At 36.0% G+C, this 19,261-nt stretch overlaps 1 protein-coding gene and 1 long non-coding RNA gene across 12 annotated transcripts in view; one reads left to right on the top strand and one right to left on the bottom strand.

The window, feature by feature from the left end:
• The window catches only part of MEF2C (myocyte enhancer factor 2C), a 162,198-nt gene that overhangs the window by 132,313 nt on the left and 10,624 nt on the right, over positions 1 to 19,261 (bottom strand). For 2 of the 10 annotated variants that reach the window (XM_079144418.1, XM_079144419.1), the window contains exon 3: positions 13,197 to 13,293. The gene's annotated coding sequence lies outside the window, so the exon portion shown is untranslated. Of the gene's footprint in view, positions 1 to 8,539; positions 9,022 to 13,196; positions 13,294 to 19,261 lie in introns of those variants that run through there. The other 8 variants (XM_079144424.1, XM_079144423.1, XM_079144416.1 and 5 more) reach the window with 7 other exon arrangements.
• LOC306663841 overlaps positions 15,044 to 19,261 on the top strand; it is an 85,547-nt gene continuing 81,329 nt past the window's right edge. For both annotated transcript variants that reach the window (XR_013764555.1, XR_013764556.1), the window contains exon 1: positions 15,044 to 15,260. This is a non-coding gene — a long non-coding RNA (uncharacterized lncRNA). The remainder of the gene's footprint in view (positions 15,261 to 19,261) is intronic.

Genomic DNA, 19,261 nt, shown 5'->3' with positions numbered 1-19,261 from the left:
TAATATATGCAAAAAATTCACTTTTTTCTCACTTGTTAATGGTCCTTGAGAAGGTGCTAGCTGTGAGTACTTGCCCCTAACACTTATAGCAAGAATATGACATTGTGATTACTTTCTTATATTCTGTCTTTTACATTTTTAAAGATCTATGTTGTATTACTTTAATATTTTATTGGGAAACATTTGCATCTACAGAAAAATATTTGCTCTACATGTGAACAGTATTAAAATTATTCTTATCTATTTTCAATAAAAATAAAATTCAGTTATACTCAACTGTTGGTTTGATCTGGTAAATCTTACATAGGCAATTAATAATTAGTTTAGTACATTAATACATTTATATCCTAGCACACACAGTTAAATCAATAATTTAGCTTAAAAATAAAATTGGAACAAATATTTATTATGTTGTAACACTTTCTACTGAAGGCTCCCATTTAATACATTTCCAAAGGAAAAGGTTAGTTTTAAAAAGGTGTGCTTGCAATACTCTGAGACTGCACCTCGTACAAATGAGAATTCTGCTACTGAGGGAAAGGAACCATGGCAGCTAGAAATTATTTTTTTTTTAAAAATCACATTAGTAAAAGTTGAAAATGTAACTGGCAATTAAAAGCTACTTTTAAACATTTTCTTCCCCTCTGTATTTCAAGAAGTATAAGTTTTCAGGCTACAGTTTCAAATGCAAGAAATATTAATGCAGATATTCAGAAGTTAATTTTGTCTGCTATTATGTTTTTGTATTACTTACACTGCATCTTTCAAAAGAAGAACATAGACCATATCTGAAAACTAAAGTCCGCATTTTCTCCTTGTACTCTGTATTTTTACCTAATGGTCATTAAAGTGTGAATGTTTATCAGTCAAGATTACTGCAGCACTACAGTGTAATAGAACATTCCTATTACCCAAGAAAAGTTAAATAAATAAATAAATAAATAAATAGACCCACAATCTTAATTTGCATCACAAAATAATGTATAAGGAATATAATGCACAGGGGCTTCACTGAAAAGAAAACATTATTATTATTATTTTTGCAAAACACAAAAAATTACATATATCTGATTGGACTGCCGTGTTCTAGTGGTAGGGGTTGGGAAGAAGTCTCATTTTCTCATACCTATTGTATTTTGTATTCTAAATTGCTATAGGGGATTAAAAAGGAAACATACTGCAGTTAATATCTTAGTGATTTAAGAGGCAGAATTTTCAAGTTAAAAAAGGGAAACATTACTCTTTTCCTTTCCCAAATCTAGTGCCCAGAAAGAAGGCTCTCTGCTCCATAGCCTACGCAGGGGGAAGAAAGGACATTACTTAGGGCTGAAATCACTATGAGACAGAGGAGGGGAAGTTTATGATGTGGCACTGTGCACTGTATCTGGTCTGCAGCCAGGAAGTTTTCCTTTTGTAGCTCTGCTGCCAGTACCTGCCCTGCATATTCAGGAATAAAAATACACCAAGAGTTCTCCCTCAGAAACTATGGATGTTACAAAGAATTAAAAGAGTTTATTTTTCTTTCTTTATCCTGAGTATAATTACTGTTTTTAAAAAAGAAAGAGTTGAAACTATAGTAACTGGAGGTTTTTTTTTCTTTTTCTTTTTCTTTTTTCTTTTTAAACTCCTCAAACTACCTTCCCACAAAGACATTTAAGTTAAATGGTACATTTACAGACTCACCTACATGAAGGATATAACTTAAAACATCTGCTTAGATACATATGTTATGTTCTGATATAAAAAGTGTGGCAAAATTTTTAAAATATAGGGCCATTATATTCTTAAAATACGTGTTCTTCTCTGTGTGTGTTCATTCATTAAAGGGATCTTTGACTGCAATTAGGTAGTCGGTCCTATAAAGGCTTCCTTGTGTGACCATGATTTCTAAAAATAAAATGCTCTAGTGAATATTTCTGCTAAATAATCACATCTTCAAAATTACTTTAAAGAAATCCCAATCCCTCATGTGACACTAAGCTATAACACCAGCTTTCCATAGGACTTGGTTGTACATCTTATACAGGGTCAACAATTAATTAGAAGATAAAAAATAAATCATGTTTGCTCTATTAAGTAGTAGGCAAGTTTCCTTATCTGCTCTAATGTATTTTTATTAGTGAATCTATTTTCTAATTTTTCAAATAAGCATATCTAAGCTGAAGCTGCCTATCTTTAGAGTTCAGGGAAGTGATAGTTTCTTGTTATCAATTCAGCTGAAAAAAATCACAGATGTGTGAAAAAAATACAAGGGTAGTTTTGGACTATTTTTTAAAACTACTTCACATTCTGTCAAAGGGACATATCCACCACTTTTAAAATCCAAAATGCTAGACATCCATAATATCTGCGAACAATTTATATGAATTCTTTATGTGCATCTTATCTATGACAACAAGATTTAAGAGGAAAACCAGACCATGCTCAGGATGCTACTTGGAAAAAGCAGGTTCTCACTAGGGACTGCCTCACAGATCAGTTCCTCCAGTCTCTAAAAAGAAGTTTAAGGTACTTCATTTAAATCATCGCTCAAAGACTTGCACTGTCATTCTACATGAATCGCAACCACTTGCAGGATGAACAACATTGCTCCATTCATTTCAAATTTGCAGCATTAAGAATTAATAAAGTCTCTATAATGTCTACATTATTAAAGAATAATGATTCCTGCAGCAATATGCCTGTAATAGGTTTACTGTCTTTATTGCTTGTAATGTCACCAATTTTCTTTATAATGCACTCAAAAGATTCTCTTCATGTGTACTTTGAACTTTGTTTACACTGGTTATGTCTCAAAAATAAATACAGAGATTTAACTTAGGCAAGAAAATGACAATGTACAGCAAATACATGATAGTGATGACAAATAAATGTTACTTGTATTATCAAATGAAACTAAACAATGGACTTACATAACATGTATAGCAATTTCCATACTTAAAAGGAATATGCTTTTCTTTTCGCAGTGAGAATAATACCAAGGAAATGTGAGATGATATTACATTGAGCAATCTTTTCCATAATATTTTTGTTTAAAATGGTATTCTTTGTCATAGAACATTTTAAAATTATTTTTCTTGTGCAGGTATGCTATCTACAATTCTTAAAAGAGAGAGATTGGGAATGGATGCTTACAGCATTTTTTATTTTTTTTGTCTCAAAACTATCTGTAAAAATGACAGTTACTATTAAATTCTTATTTTGAACTAAATCAAAATTATTCAAGAGCACTTTATAGTTATTTTATGCATGAACATGAAAAAAACATTAAAATTACAAAACTTCCATGAATATTTCTCAACGTTCAATGTGAGATAGGTTACCAGTAAGAGCTGCTTTAAAAAAAATTGACGGTTTCCTTTTCTCACTAACTATAATAGATCATTACAAATTATTTTCTTTCTCATGCTGCTATTCTCTTACGTACTGCATATTTGCTTCAACTCTCTAAGGGAAGAAATGTGGCTCTTGTGGGAAAGGCCCACCCCTTTCTACATGTTTGCTTCCTTGAACGAAAGAAACACACCCCCTTACATTCTTTGAAATGTGTCCAACAAGCAAAGAATTGTAATAGCACTGTATTATTGACTAAATTAGAAATTTTTAAGTGATGTTCAAATATTGTTAATATGCTATGAATATTTAATCAGGATAACTAAATGACACATACATAAGTAGTAGCAATGTCTAAGTTCAGTCTAGCGTCTATGCTTGGATGCTTAGAACATTTGTTAAGTGTTAATGGAAGAAAGTCATGAATGTTTTTGTGTGTATTGTATGACAATTCAGGAAGAGGTCCATGAATGTTACAAGTTTTGGAGTACATCCTTTGAATTTAGGACCCATTAGAAGAATGGCCCATCTCTTTAATAAGTATGTTAAGGAAAAAAAATATTCAGAAACTAAAGTATTCATCTTCTTAAGTAGAATCAGAGAGCTGTTTGAAATTACAGATGTGCAAGAATATCACAACTACAAGCTCATCATCCAAAGGGCAGAAAACACACACTAAAGTTGGTGTCCACTCACTCCTACCTCATTAATGCAACTGGTTAAGTCATGAGAAATTATGTTCTAATAAGCCTTCTTTCCATTATGTAGAACTGCATACTCTCACCAAGTTTTTCTTTGTTATTTTCTAATAAAATGATGTACTCCATATTTGTGGAAATTTATACATTTATCTTTCCTTTCGATTTTTCTATCTTTTACAATTTGAACATAGACATTTTCAAGTTAACTACACAAAGCAGACAAAATATGTATCTCTTTTAAGATAGTTTAGTGTTTAAATGAAATGGTTGGACTCTATGCAATTTGTTCATCAAATTGCATAGGATGAACTCAGCTATGTAATTTTCAGGCCTACAAAATGGAAGCTCTGCTGTTTTGTCTATATTTTTCACTAGGATAAGAGTGAATATAAACAGGGAATATATAAATTGGAACCAAAGGCAATAAACTTATTAAAACTTAGTAAGATATTTTTATGGTCAAAGAAAACCTGCATGTGCCACAAATCCAAACAGATGAAACATCTCATTCACTAAAATTTCCTATCTTGCTATAATAATGCACAGAAAATTAAACACATAAATATTAATTTTATGTATCACAGAAGATGTAGGCAATGAAAATGCAATGTTTACATTTATGGGTGACTCATTAGTGTTTTATTGTGTGAAACACTAGGAGGCATCAGTTGGGTAAAAAAGGACTTCAATTTTAGAAGAAGCAAAAAATTACTGAAGAGTTGAATGTGTGAGAAGTTAGGGTTTTCAAAATGTTATTATGTAAACCAAAAATTTACTTTTTACAATAAACCCTCAAGACATCATATTTTGTTGTGAAGAAAGATCTTCATATAACATTCATGAAATACATATGCATATTCATATATATGTGTAACTTGACCAATAAACACTTATCAAGATATATTTCAGATTCATGGATTCATAGTATTTATACATTTTGATGATGAATATATTGATAACAGAATAATATAATGGATATTGACCATTATGCATTTTCTGCTCAATTTCTCAATACCATGAGTGTGTTTTATTATTGGCAAATTCTGTTTTTTTTCAACACCTCCAAGAATGTCTAATGCATTTCAGCATTAATAAGCGCTTCATATAAACAGACAACTCTTAAGTCTGTTCATAAAAAGTGATGGAACTTAAAATTTAAGCAATGAATAAATACATAAAAAGGATGTTTTATCTTATTGTACTATTGAAAGCCTATCATCTGAAAACAGTTTTCACGGCTTGAATGGCTCTTCATAATGATGAAGCAACAGGGTCGCAGTATACTTATCTAGCAATCATTCGAAATTGGAGTACCTTGCCATTCTTCAACAATCAGCTTTTATCTTTGACCTATCAAAATAACATGTGAACTGTGTAATCTACCTTTTGGAAGGTGCACAGACTCTGTTGTTGCTCCTGGTTTTGTGAATTGCCTCTGTAATCTGGTTTGATTTCCTAAAGGTGACAGATCTCGGTACAACAGTCAAGCTTTAGTGAGTGCAGGGCAGTCCACAAGCCCATGAGCCCATGAGATTAAGGTGCAGAGCTGAAGATGGGGATCATAATCACCTGTCCTTCCACACGGAGCTTAGCAGCTGAACATCAGTGATGAAAGCCTTTCATTGTGCCCAGACCATCACCATATGTGCGTAAAATGAATATGCACATTTTTATAAGCTTTAGATATTAGTTTGGGAGGCATTTTCTTGGAAGATGTACTTTCAAAAAACAAGTAGAACTTTATTAATAATCTCTTTGCATTCCATATAGTGACCCCAAATTGAATATTAAATTCTTCCACATTGATCTGAATCACATTCGAAAAACCATGGTTCTATGGTTTAATAAGTATTTCTTTGTTATTGTGTAGTACAAGTACTGCTGTGTGGATATTTCCCCATTTTGGTCACTTTCTGAGATTTCACAGACTCAAAATATACTGCTCGTAGAGTTGGGAAATAAAACCACAAAAATACTATAATAAATAGAACAAAGTTTTAAAAGATAATGTTAACACATACCAAGGAATTATTCAGTGCACTTGTTTATAAAAGAAATTTAATACACGAATAATTTCTTAGAAAAATAAGAGTTGTACTATGCAACTTATTGATTCAGTAAAGTGAGGGCCAAGGGAAAAATTTTAATAGATACCTGAAGAACACAGAATATAATAGTTTTTCAGGATTCAGTCTTAAATCATTAGAGAGCCCCTTCCTCTACTGGGCTAAATCATTACCCCAGAAATTTACAAAATAAATCTGTTTACAAAAAATAGAGGCAAGGTGCAAAAAGTCTTTGTAATTTAAGTTTCATGTAGTTATTTAGTATTAAAGTGTTTCTAGCCTGAAGAGTTAATGCTGTGATTGCACTCTAAAAATATGACTACTCAGGAAATATGGAAAACTGACTTATATGTTCATTTGTTATTTAAATCCATAATCAATAAAATTAGTATTTAATAAAAGTTATACCTTAATATTATCTTTCAATATATTCTAAATGCACAGCTTTCAGGATGTAAATAGCATAATTAATGAATGAAGTTAAATTCTTTAGTAAGAAGTCTGAAAAATATGACAAATATTCCAAAGCTGTGTAAATTAAATTAATAAAAATAGTAGATTTTTATAAATTTTAGTACAATTCGAAGTAAAGATAACCACCAACTATTGTCTCTTTAACCTGACTGGGAAACTAAATGTTAAACAAATGTTATATTTAAAATGTGTTTTGATGAAAAATTTTACAATTGAGTTAGTAGACTAACACATGTATTTTCCTATAAATACGGAAAAAAAACACTCTTTGATTTAAAAGATTTTTTTCTCCCTCTTGAGATAGGATGTTAGGCAGGGACATCTTATTTTACCTATCAAATTATGAATCCACTTGCTTTAGAACTACTTTTAAATAATTCTGTGAATATATTGGAAAACAATAATATGGTTTATCAACTGCATTTTCTTTAATTGCTAGGAAAAACAAAAATATCCCTTGTGCCCTATTGACACCTACTGAACATTTTCAAAGACTAGTCAAAACTGACACTATTTTAGAAATTATATTAGATGTTTTAGCTTAAAATTAGAGATTGTTATCTATTTAAAACTAAAACTGGTATGCAATATAAGGTTAAGTGGGGTTCACAGGTGGTCACATTTCCATGTCCTACCAAGTCTCTAGGGATTGGAGTTATTATACTCCACATAAACATCTTTACTCTGCAACCACAATTCCATTGCAAGGTGCCAGTGAGAAAGAGTCTGGTCACTTTTTTTTTTTTTTTTTTTTGGATTGGCATAATGTGGTGACTGGAGTTTCCTCTATAGCAGTTAGAAAATGTACGCAGTCAGTAAGCATTTCATAAGACAGATACTATTAGAGTTAGTATCATATTCACAATAGTAAAATGCACTTTGTGTCAAAGTAATTCTCCTCTGAGGACTGGTTAAAGAACTGGCAGAAAGCCTAATTCTACTTATTATACCCTCAGCATTTACATATAAGGTATTTTATACAAAAGACATCCATTCCTAAAATGTGAAGAAAAAAGGTTTTTCACAAAGAATAACTACAGGACCTAGAATAGTCAGAAAATAATTCAGATATAAAATTTCCTCTCAGAATTAATAGCCATGTTCTTGGTAGGAAATTACATTAGCACTAAATCTAAATACTTGCATAATATGTAATAATACAGTAATGTGCCATGTCTCTATATGCTTTCTTTGTGCCCAACTTTATCACTGAGTTTGGTAACTTTCATCCAAAGTCCAGACAGAAGGCAATTTAAGTGACTTAATCTCATTTGTTTTAAAATATCTATGTAATTTTGATTTAATATAAATGCAATGTAGATGCTGAAATCTAAACATAAATTGTGAAATGTGTAGACTACTTTGACCAGGGTATTACTTTTTGTCCATACCAATTAAGAAGCCCTCCACCAAGCCAGCACTTTAGTGAAGGAAGGAGATGCACAAAGGTAGACTCTGACAGTCAGACAGCCATGCTGAAGCTTAAACTAATCCCAAGAATTAGTGGCTCAGAAGCATAACCTAGGGCAAATCAGAGTCTTTGGGGGGACTCATGGGAACATCTTTCCACAGTGAACTAACTGCTAAATCTTAAGGCATGTACTTCAAGGTCACAGAACATTTTGTGAAATATTAAAATCCTTCAGGCTGCACACTCTCCACCATATCAAACATGCTAATGACGTGAACAAACTTCATGAAACTTTAAACATATTGGTGTGACAGGAACAAGTCAGGAATGATTTCAATAACTGATGGCGAACGGATACGACTATGTAAAAAGTTACTTTTAGCAGCACACAAGGAAATCATGGAATCTAACGAAAAGAATACACAACCAGTCTCAACTTCAGCCTTCAAAAAAGGCACAGGGATAGACCCAGAGCCATGAAATATATTGATGCCGGTTTCAGAGACAATACCCAGGCTATTTCTATATTTTCAAGAAATGTCAGAGGTACTTACATGAAGGAAGACCCGATCAGATTAGTCCTTGGGATATTTTCCTTTCTTAAGAGAGAGAGAGAGAGAAAAAATAACAATAATCTTTACTTCGTCCAGCCTTGAAGTGTTTCTCCACCTGATTCAAACATGCAGTCACGGCGACCCACACAGAACCTTCAAAGTCAATCCAATAGCAGCCCGAAGATGTCTGGGTGTACGCGTGTGCTCAAGTGTCTGTGACTGCGAGCAGAGCGAGCAGAGAGCTGGAGACGATGTGTGCGTGTGTGCGCGCGCGAAGGGAGCGCGCGTCGGGGGGGAGGCGCGCGCGGGGTCGCGCATTCGCGCGCACCGAGGCCGCTCCGAAGAGGAGGAGGAGGAGGGAGGAGGAAGGAGGAGGAAGGGAAGGAGGAGGAGGAGGAGGAGAAAGTGGCTCTCCGCTGCCGGTCGGATTAAAAGTAACCGGACTCGACCAGAAAACTGCGTCCAGGAAGGAAGTGACAGAAGACGAATGGGAAAAGGAGAGCAGCTCACAGCCTTTGAAACATCGCGTAAAAAGGCGGGGGGGGGGGGGTGGACTGGGGGGGGGGTCGAGGGAAATGGAAGGATACTGGGAGGGGAGGCGGGGGTGGCAAGAAAAACCGAGCACACGGGACTGGGGGTTCTTAGCAGCACGTCCGCTGAAAGTGCCTTTTTCCTTCCTTTTCCCCCCTTTATTTTATTTCGTTCTTGCCTTTGCCTCGCTCTGCCTTTTCCTCTTCTGTTTCTCTCTCCCCCACAATCCCAAACCGTTGACTCTCCTCGCGAGCTGGAGAAATCATCAGTTTCACTCTTGCAAAAGGGGGGCGGGACTAGACCTCGGAGCATTTTAATAAAACAAACATACAGCAGCTCCCTCCTCACCCCTCCAGTCTCAACTAGATTGATAAATTACTCCACTACACTACTTTAATTATGTATATGGTATGCAGAATAAATCACTGAACATCAGTACCTCAATCAAGCACTTTTAAATGATAATTGCATCTTGGTGAATCAATCTTTCCATTCCTGACATTTTGCTAATTTTAGTTTTACGGTGGGGTAATGGCACATGCCATACGCAAACCTAATGACAATTCTTTATTGCACGAAATGAAGACAACACGGTGAGCGGCGGCTCCCTGCTTTCCTCCCCGCGCGGCTGCATAGGACGCTCCGAGAGAACCGAGTCTCCGGCTGCCGCGCGCTCGCTCCCCAGGGACGCTGCGAGCCAGCCAGCAGGAAAGTCCTTCTAAAGTCGGGATGTTTCCTCTGACCAATAGGAGCGCGACCCTAATGGTTGTTCTTGTGACTTTTCCCCCCATTTAGATACGCGTTAGCCACTTCATTCTTCCACGGGTCCGTGCGCTCCTCTTACTACTCACGCGTAAAAACCACGGTCTAGAATCTGCAGCACTCCATTCCAGCGTGCATTTATGCACAACCAGAATACGTGGTTTTCGGCCCTGAGAAGTTGAAGGGCTAAAAAGTAAACGGAAAGGTTTCTTGAAATAATAAAAGAATTACCAGTTTATAAAATCTAGACTTTATCGCGGGCCAAGAAGAACTTTCTAATCGGTTTGGAAATATTTACCGAGGCGGCAGCTTCCTCGGAGATTTTCCCCTTCTTCCCCCCACTCTTCTCTTCCACACCTTACTGGACTTTATCCAGGTCATTAACATGTAAACCAAACCAACTTCCCAAATGCTTTAGGCTGCCCTGGCCGATGGTGATGACTTCACTTATCCTGAAGAGTTTCAGCAGTGCAGGAAGCAGAAATAGAGACTGATAAGGAAGAATATTTATGTTAAGGTTTAAGCATATTAAACATTTTCCTTATCAAAAATATAGGCTAATATTAAATGTTTTGGAAAAACTATTAGAGATTTGGTGTCTCTCTGCCCTAACCAATTACACCACACCCAAGAATGCCAAAGATAAAATATATCAACCGGTATACAAATATGAAAAGACAAGATTGGATGCCAGCAGAACTACAGATTATATAAAATATTTAAAGCAATTCATTTTTTTTTAATGTTGTGAAAGAAGGGAAAATTCATAGGGGGCATAAAAACATTGACTATACAAGAGTAGATAATAGTAGCATACTGAAATATCTAACTAATTAAAGATATTCCCTCACTTAAAAAAATTCCTATCAGCACTGTGTATTTAGTCCAATGACTAGTTGCATTTCCTGTTAAGTTCTTCAGTATGCCTCTAGATGACTGTTATAATGCATGAGGACAATGTGGTTCAAAAAGCCTCATGCTCCATTGTGGGGCTATTTGATGTTATTAGCTTATCTCAGAAGAGTGGGCTCAACATTTAGGCACCCTCCCAAGTCTTCACTTGAAAGGAGAAGGCTGATTTTACAAGCAAGTACAACTAGATCTAAACAATCTCAAGCTTCTGGCTCATTACCATTGTAACTATTAGCACAGCTAAGATGAATTCATCGCTTTTATTATAAGAAAGCCTTGGCAAACTGTCACAAAGCAAACCATCTGAAATAGTACTATTTCTTGCAGATTGGTATCTATAACATATTTAGCTTGCCTGTGTGACTTTCATATGGTGAGTCTGCTACTACCATGAGTTCATTTTAATAATGTGGCAAAGAGCATATATGGCAGGTTTTCATTCAAGGTACAATTTGTAAAAAAAAAAAAAATTCAAAAATTTAAAGGCACACACACATTTTGAATATATGGTGGTAAAACTGAAATTATGTTTTCAAGTTTCACAAAGGTCCTGACAAAGGAAACCATATGAGAACCATCAGAGTTTATTGCCATAAAGCTTGAAACTAATGTCATGAATTGTCACAACCTATTTTACATGAGCAAATAGACATAGCCAATACATGAATTTAAATCATGTTGTTTTTGATGGGTGATAATGGATCTTTCTGTTTACTACAGTACACTTCTGTTTTAGATTTATTTTCCTAAGAAGAAACTTCTATTTTACCTTTTCACATTTTAAAGAATTACTTAATAATAAACATTATAACAAACCCATAATTATCAATGACAGTACAAGCATTCAAAAATATGCACAACCCTTACACTGGATAATTTGAAAATAATTTGGATCTGGAATTTATCACAACTGGCCTTTTAAAGTATAAGATTTTTCCCTCAGCAGTTTTAACTTCTTAATTATGTGTGACCTAAGTTAATATTAGCATTAGTTTCCCTCCCATAAGCCTTTATAGTTGAAGCGGAACAGAAGCAGTTACCTAGAAATATACAATAGGCAATCACCTGAGATTTAAAATTATTCATGAGTAATCCACAAAGTGGTTAATTCAGAATGTGCTTTGTATTCTTTAAATACCTCTGGACGTTATTGATTTATTTTTTACCAAAATCATCCTGATCCTTCCCAACTAATGGTATTTGGCTAGAATCAGAATGTTTTCTCATTTAGGGAGGAGCTTGTCCTAGGTGTTAAATAGTCCTAGATTCTCCATTTAGTATAAGATTTGTGTTTTACCGTTGAATATGTCCTTACTAGGCTTCAGTTTGCTTATGTGTTAAATGAGTTCTCCCATTTATTCCAGTTCTGTGCTTGAAATAGAAAACAATTGGAAGCCAGGGTCTATCCAGTTAATCAAAAGGTGACTTTCCTTTAAGAAAACATGGTGTTTGGGATCAGGATATTACACCAGCTCAAATGCACGCACGTGTGTTTGTGCGCGTGTGCATGCGCGCACGTGTGTGTGTGTGTGTGTGTGTGTGTGTGTGTGTGTGTATGGTAGGGTGCCTAATCACAAAGTATTCCTTTCATTAAATAATTATCTTTAAGTGCTTTCTTTTCTTTTTTCTTTTTCTCCCTATGATGGGGATTGAACCCAAGGCCTCACACATGCTAGGCCAGCACTTTTCATGCTTTATTTGAAATGTAAATATGCAGTAACTTATTTTTCCCCAAAAGAATTATGTTTAGCAATATATTTAATTAAAGTGTTAAAGAAGTTACAGGGAGGGAGAATGGTCCTTGAAATTTTAACTTTAGGGAAAGCTCATATTCCAATTTCTGTTCAGCTACACACTGTCTTACTCCACCCTCTTCTCTTCACTACTTCCTTACATTAAAGCAGCAGTCCACTAAAGCTCTGTGCACTGGGTCTGCCTGCTTTTAAGCCTGGCCCACGCTGGGTGTAGCTCTTGAAGTGAGCTTTAAAAAATTATTTTAAAGTGAGCTGGGGCGGTTGCCACAGCAACCCACCCTGAGATGAAGAAAGGCTATAGATTAATCTACCCTTCAAGATTATTCAACTGTATAGTATTTGTTCTTCAACCCGAATACTTTCAACACAAACATAATTGAACATGGAAGTTCAGAAAATTCTAAAAACAGTAAGATACAAATTCCATGGCATTAAACATTTTAATCTTTTTTGCAGCTACAGTATAGAAATATACATGTCTTCCTATTAAATGAACTAATTGGAAGAGATACCTAGAAGGTAGGCCCTGAAAAGTGATGTGAGCAAAACAAAATGACATTGCTTATGACATAAAAGAATATAATGGTTATCTAACTCTTTATCACTATTATTCATTTCTATGCTATAAATACCTAAGGTCAATGAGTTTTACCTTTGATAACTTTGTGGTACATGATAAAAGAAATGTGAGCACTCACCACATGCACTTCTTTACTGTGACCATCATTTGCCTTCCATTCTTTACTTCATCTCTTCATAGAAGTTACTTCACAGTTTGCAGCTCTTCTTTGGCACCTTAAAATGTAAAAGTACAAAAATGTACATATTCTTTTTAAAATTTGACATGAAAGTACATTCAAATAGATTTATTTCTAAAACTTCAAATCTAATCTGATTTTAAACCAAACCATTGTGTATTGGATAGAGAAGAATTAAAATGGCCAATTATGATAATACTTATAATCATTAAGGTAGTGTCACATATCTAAATTTCAGAAATTCACTAGGTGCAGCTTTGGCCCAAGCAGAATATACAGCATATGGACTATTTGTGATTGAGAATTCGCAATATACAAAGGATTTGCTCTTTCAAAGAAAGATTTAATTATATGCTTTATCTCGTCTCTAATCATTCTAAATTTATCTTTATTTTCTTATCTTTAATTTTATATCTGATTAAGAATTACAAGGAAAAAAGTCAAATCTGTCATTTTTCAAGCTGTTTTTGTCAAATTGGGAATGTTTGCAAAGCAACTTAAGTTGCTTAAAAGGCTCATTTTATGTATTGCCTAAAGACCCATTTAAGATACCTTGGGATTAATGATGTGGATTCAGGACCATTTATGAATTCTATTACTAATAATATTTTATCCTTCCAAGCAGTGTTTAACAGTATTGAGCACAAATGCTCCTGTGTTCTAATCTGTGTTAGACTAGCTACCCAAGACTTTTGAGTACATAAGTGAATCTTTCCTTCCCTTCAGACTGGGACTAGTCCCAAAAAGAGAACCAACCTTAAGACACATCAGACCATGATGGTCAGAATCCATTTTCCATTTGTATTAGCAGGAAGACTTTTGGTAGTGAAGGGACATTATAAAGTCTTTTTATTTGGGTTGACATCCATGAGACATGTTTTTATAAAGTTGCTTCAGAGTTAAGGAGAACTGAATAATTTTATCCAGTTTTATTTTATGTTATGTTAGTTTTGTCTCTTAAAGTGCAGGCCCGCAGTTAGTCAGTCCTAAACTTGATTTGGTAGTCAGTACCAAGTTACCTGGCCCATTCCCTTTCTCCCAGCTGCTTGGTTTTACAGTCTTTTATTAAGTGAAGGTCCTAACACACATCTCCCGAGGCTTTTCCACCTCACAGAAATGCGGTCTTCATGAAATAATATCTGAAAGATATGTTAAGGCTTTAAAAAATGCCACTACAAATTATGACACATTTCTTTCTTTTCCTCCTCGGTATGTCCAAATAAGGCTTGATCATGAATTTGCTTGCGAGTGTGTAGCTGATTCAAAGGCATCCACACGGATAGCTAAATGGGGCTTTACCTTTACCTACAAAATTGTTAAATGTTTATTTGAACACTGAAATATGCAAATTCTTGAAATATCACAGAAATCTTAAATAGATTTTCACACATTACTTTTTAACCTTTTCTTCTAGATACCTTCCTATGTCTGTGCCCTTTGATTTTCAAAGATCTTTACCGGGGTTGGGGTGGAAGTATAGGGTTAAAAATCTCGTCCAGCGTTTTGGAACCCACTTCTTTGTTTAGGAAGCAGTGAGCTGGGATTCAGTTCGCAGGGCCCCTTGAAGACCCAGACAGGGATGCCTCTGATTTCAGCAGCTCACTCCACTGAGTTATTGATAGCAGGCAGCAACAATCCCTCGGGTTAATTTGTGTGGAAAGTGAACCGGCGCAGGCTGGGCTTTCCGGAGAGGCGCAACAGCCACAACGCCGCCCAATTACTGCGGGCCCTCCCCTCCAACGCTGCTCTGCCCACCTGTATACTCTTTTCTCTGCAGGTCTGTAGTCCCCCCCACCCACTTTCCTCCGGGTGCTGGAGCTGAGAGGGCGGAGGCTCTTTCCTTGGCGTGTTTCTAGAGTTCCTAGGCTGCTAGTAGGGGGCGAGTACGCCACGTGCGTGCGCCACCGGCGAGAAGGAGGCGGGCTCTGGCCCTCCTGCAGACCTGCTTGGCTTGGACGCGCGCAGAGGAGACCTCCACGCTGTCCTGGCTTGGGGCAGCAAGCGGTATGCCGACTTGGCATTAGGGGGGATGTCACGGTTTGGGGAAAAGCGACCGGTGGCTTGTTGGTACCGATGGCACGTGGTGGGCTCTAGGGAGTGGAGGAGGGAGCAAAGGCAGTGGGTGGGCTTTGGAAACAGGAGGTGGCAGTGCTGGAGCAGTTGTCCTCCTGGTCTGGTTTTGGGATCTTATAAGAATGTTTTCCCTATGTTGGCAAAAGACTATCCCAAAGAACTGGAGATCAGCTCCTAGCGACCTCGGTAAACTCAAGGGGCTGTGTAGAAATGAACACACCCATAGAAATGAACACACCCACGCACAGTGCACAAAGCGCTAGCACGAGATCCGCATCCAGCTTCAAGGGCTGCCCCACGCGCTGCAAGCATTTTGCGAGCCTGGGAGAGCAAGAGTGCCTTAGGCATATTCAGCAGCCTCTGTGCCCTTCACCAGCCATCCTGGGTTTTTTGCCCGCAGAAAATCAGGAAAGGACAGAGACCCAGAACTGGATTTTTAGCCTAAGCACTCAGTATCTACAGTATTTTTTAAAACTTAAGGCCAAACACTAGCTCCAGTAGTTAAGCTGTGGATATGTGCGATTCTTTGCGATGAAAAGGCCACCAAGTAGAAGGAAAACTGGGATACTAGAAAGAATACAGGACAAACAAAACCAAAAACAAAACAAAACTTCCTTTCACTGTTATAACACCTTTATTTGTTAGCATGCAGAAGCAGTTCAGGGATTTTCTTGCAAATCACCATCACAAAATGCAGATGCATATGATATTTACTCTATTTGGGTCCTTTTACCAAAAGCAGGAAAGGCAAACAGATCCACCTTTGCACTCTATAAAGGTGTGAGACAGTACGTGACTGAATATATCGAAGCACAAAAATGTTTGTTACCTTGTTCTTGAAACCATAAGCTACTGCCAATATGATAGCTTTTAGCTACATGTGGTTATTTAAGTTAATTAAGATTAAAGTAAAAATTTAGTTCCTCAATTAACTACCTGCATTTCAAGTGCTCTGTAGCCACACGTGGCTAGTGGCTACCTTTTTGGATGGTATTTGAATGTTTCCATCATTAAGGTTCTACTGGAGAGTGCTGTTGTAGAGTTTAAGGTGAATGTTGTTAAAGAAAGAAGTTGCTTTATGGTCATTACCACTGAAAATGCATTCTGCATTTCTATCACATGAAAAGTTTTTGTTTTGTTTTCCTTTTTGTTACTGGGAATTGAACCCAGAGGACTTTACCATTGAGCCACTTCCCCAGACCTTTTTATTTTTCTTTTGAGACAAATTGCTTAGGGCCTAGCTAAGTTGCTCAGGTTGGCCTCCAACTTGTGATCCTCCTGCCTCAGCCTTTTGTGCCACTGGGATTATAGGCCTGCCATCATGGAAAGTTTTTATGGCCACATGAAAAGTTTTAAATTTAGAATTTCATTATCTTTCTGCTGTAAAGATTTTGGGGAACATCTCACACAAATACCTCACGTATGGCTCAGAAAATTTAAGTTATACACTCAAAGTCATGCAATAAATTTGGAAAGATTAGATCCCCTGACAGGGCCCAGTATACTCTGTGTCAGACCAGGGCACCTTGCCTGGAGTTGGTTAGGCAAATTAACTGTGGAAGGGTGAACTGACAAGAGATGTTAGGCTGGAGTACCCTTTTACAAGAGAAAATACTGCTAAGCATTTATCCATGAAGAAATTCTATTTAATAAAGAATAAGGTGAATGGGGAAGACTGTCTCCCAAACTTAAAATGTATTATTGGTAGTGCCATAAATTCATAAATGCATTTTCTAAGCAAATAATTGGGATAACAGTGTGCTTACTTTTTACTTTGAAAATTTTGAGGAAATGGGATTATCCTTTTAAGATGAATGGTAAAGATCAATTGTAAAGTCAGGGAAGAAATGTGCTACCTGAGGTAAGAACTGTTAGCAAGGCATAATCTTCAAGTTTGATTAAAGATATCATCAGATACATTGATTATCCTCAGATAAATTGACTATGATATCATTAGGATGGAATTTGAGCAGAAATATTAATAACATGATCATAATTTAATTACAAATTATACTGTGAAACATAAAGCAACAATACATTATAAAAGTTTAGACAAAGTATAAAATTTCTAACTTCAATACGTTTTTTGGTCATGTTTGTCCTCTATATTTCTTTTTTTTTCTTTTTTGAGACAGGATATCTCTAAGTTTCTTAGGCTAAGTAACTAGCCTAGTGAGTTCTGGAACTCATGATCCTCCAGTCTCAGCCTCCCAAATTATTAGATTTCTCTTGAACAGATCCATATTTGAAATTATCATCTGTTTTCTGTTATTGATTTATCATTTGCACATGGCTCCTGGTGGAAAGGTTAATAGTCCATACTACTTGAAATTCAGTACACTAAGAGAAAATATTTGGTTCTCCAAATGCTTTCAGACAAGGTAGAAGGCCTCAACCTCTCCACAGATGACAACCAAAACTACTGATGGAACTGGGAAAATTATGTGTGACCAAAAGCCAATTGACTCTATCACTGTGGAATTATACACAGGTTTTTAATTTCTCTATACTTCAGTTTCCTCATCTATAAAATATGGAACATAATGTGAAATCCTCAAAACCTTGTTATGAGAATTAAATGACCTATTTAACATAAAGCACAGGGTCAGGAATCTGACGAATCACAACGGAAGTTAGTCATTCTTAATCCTATGCAAAGAATTTCCACCTCTATACCATCAAGTTTCACATACATCTATACTGTGCTGTCACTGAAGAACAAAGTAGGTCATCAGAGAGATGGCAATTCCCTTTTTCTTGCATGGCTTCCTTTGTCTTTTTTTTTTTTTTTTTTTTTGTTTTGAGGGATGCTTCCTTACACTTGTGAGCTGGTTGGTTGCTGAAAGGCACTGGAAACTCCAAGTCCATCCTCTTTTCACCCCAGTTGACCTTTGGAATGCTGTTGTCGGCCAAGAAGACATTGATATCTTCTGTCTCCTGTTAGCTTGAATTCTTTAGGGCAGAGCCTGCTCAGATTGTCTCCTGATGTCATTCCAAATGTCTGATGGCCTTCTATGGCAACTGGGCTAGGCACCGGCCTGCTGGGAAGCGGGGAGCCCATGGAATGCCTGAAGGAGCTTTCTGTTTAAATGGGACCTAGAAATCATTCTGTGAAGATCACTCATCAACATTATAGCTGTGTCTAGAGGATGGTACCACTTCTTGAAAAACAGAAGCTATAAGTCATTTTGTATTTTTTGATATTTACAAAGTCCCTTTGGGATGCTTATAATTCGTATTGATTTAATGATTGGTGTAAGTATATATTACAGGAAAAAAAACCAGTACATTAATAAAAAATTTGTCTGTGGTATATGCTAACACTTCGTCAGAACACCAGGTTAAGACAAAGCTGTGTAGAAAGCAGGGAATAAGGCCATCACATGCAAAATATACCTTGTTTCCTCTTTCTAAGTAATTTTTCAGATGACTGTATTCTACTTCAATAAGAACATGACATTATTTTTCAAATATCTCATTTATAACCTATTTTTCTTTTCTTTTTCTTTTTTTTTTTTTTTTTTTTTTTTTTTTTTTGGTACCAGGGATTGGACTCAGGGCACTTTACCGGTGAGCCACATCCCTAGATCTTTTTATATTTTATTTAGTGACAGGGTCTTGCTAAATTGCTTAGTGCCCTGCTAAATTACTGAAGCTGGCTTAGAACTCACAATCCTCTTGCCTCAGCCTCCCAAGCCACTTGGATTACAGGCATGCACCACCATGCCTGGCTATATAACCTAATTTTTTTTTTTTTTTTACTAAGCAAAAAGTTTTATTTTTTCAAGAAAGCAATATTATATATATATATATATATATATATATACACATATATATATGCGCTTCTAAGGCACCATAGTTTTACATAGACTTAAAAATAAGATGCTACATAATTATACAGTACTCTAATTTGCTTGGAAGAGAAATAGTTT

Source organism: Sciurus vulgaris (assembly GCF_902686455.1).
Source record: "Sciurus vulgaris genome assembly, chromosome: 6".
In the NCBI taxonomy this organism is placed as follows: Eukaryota; Metazoa; Chordata; class Mammalia; order Rodentia; family Sciuridae; genus Sciurus; species Sciurus vulgaris.
This window is presented reverse-complemented; position numbering and strand designations above follow the sequence as displayed.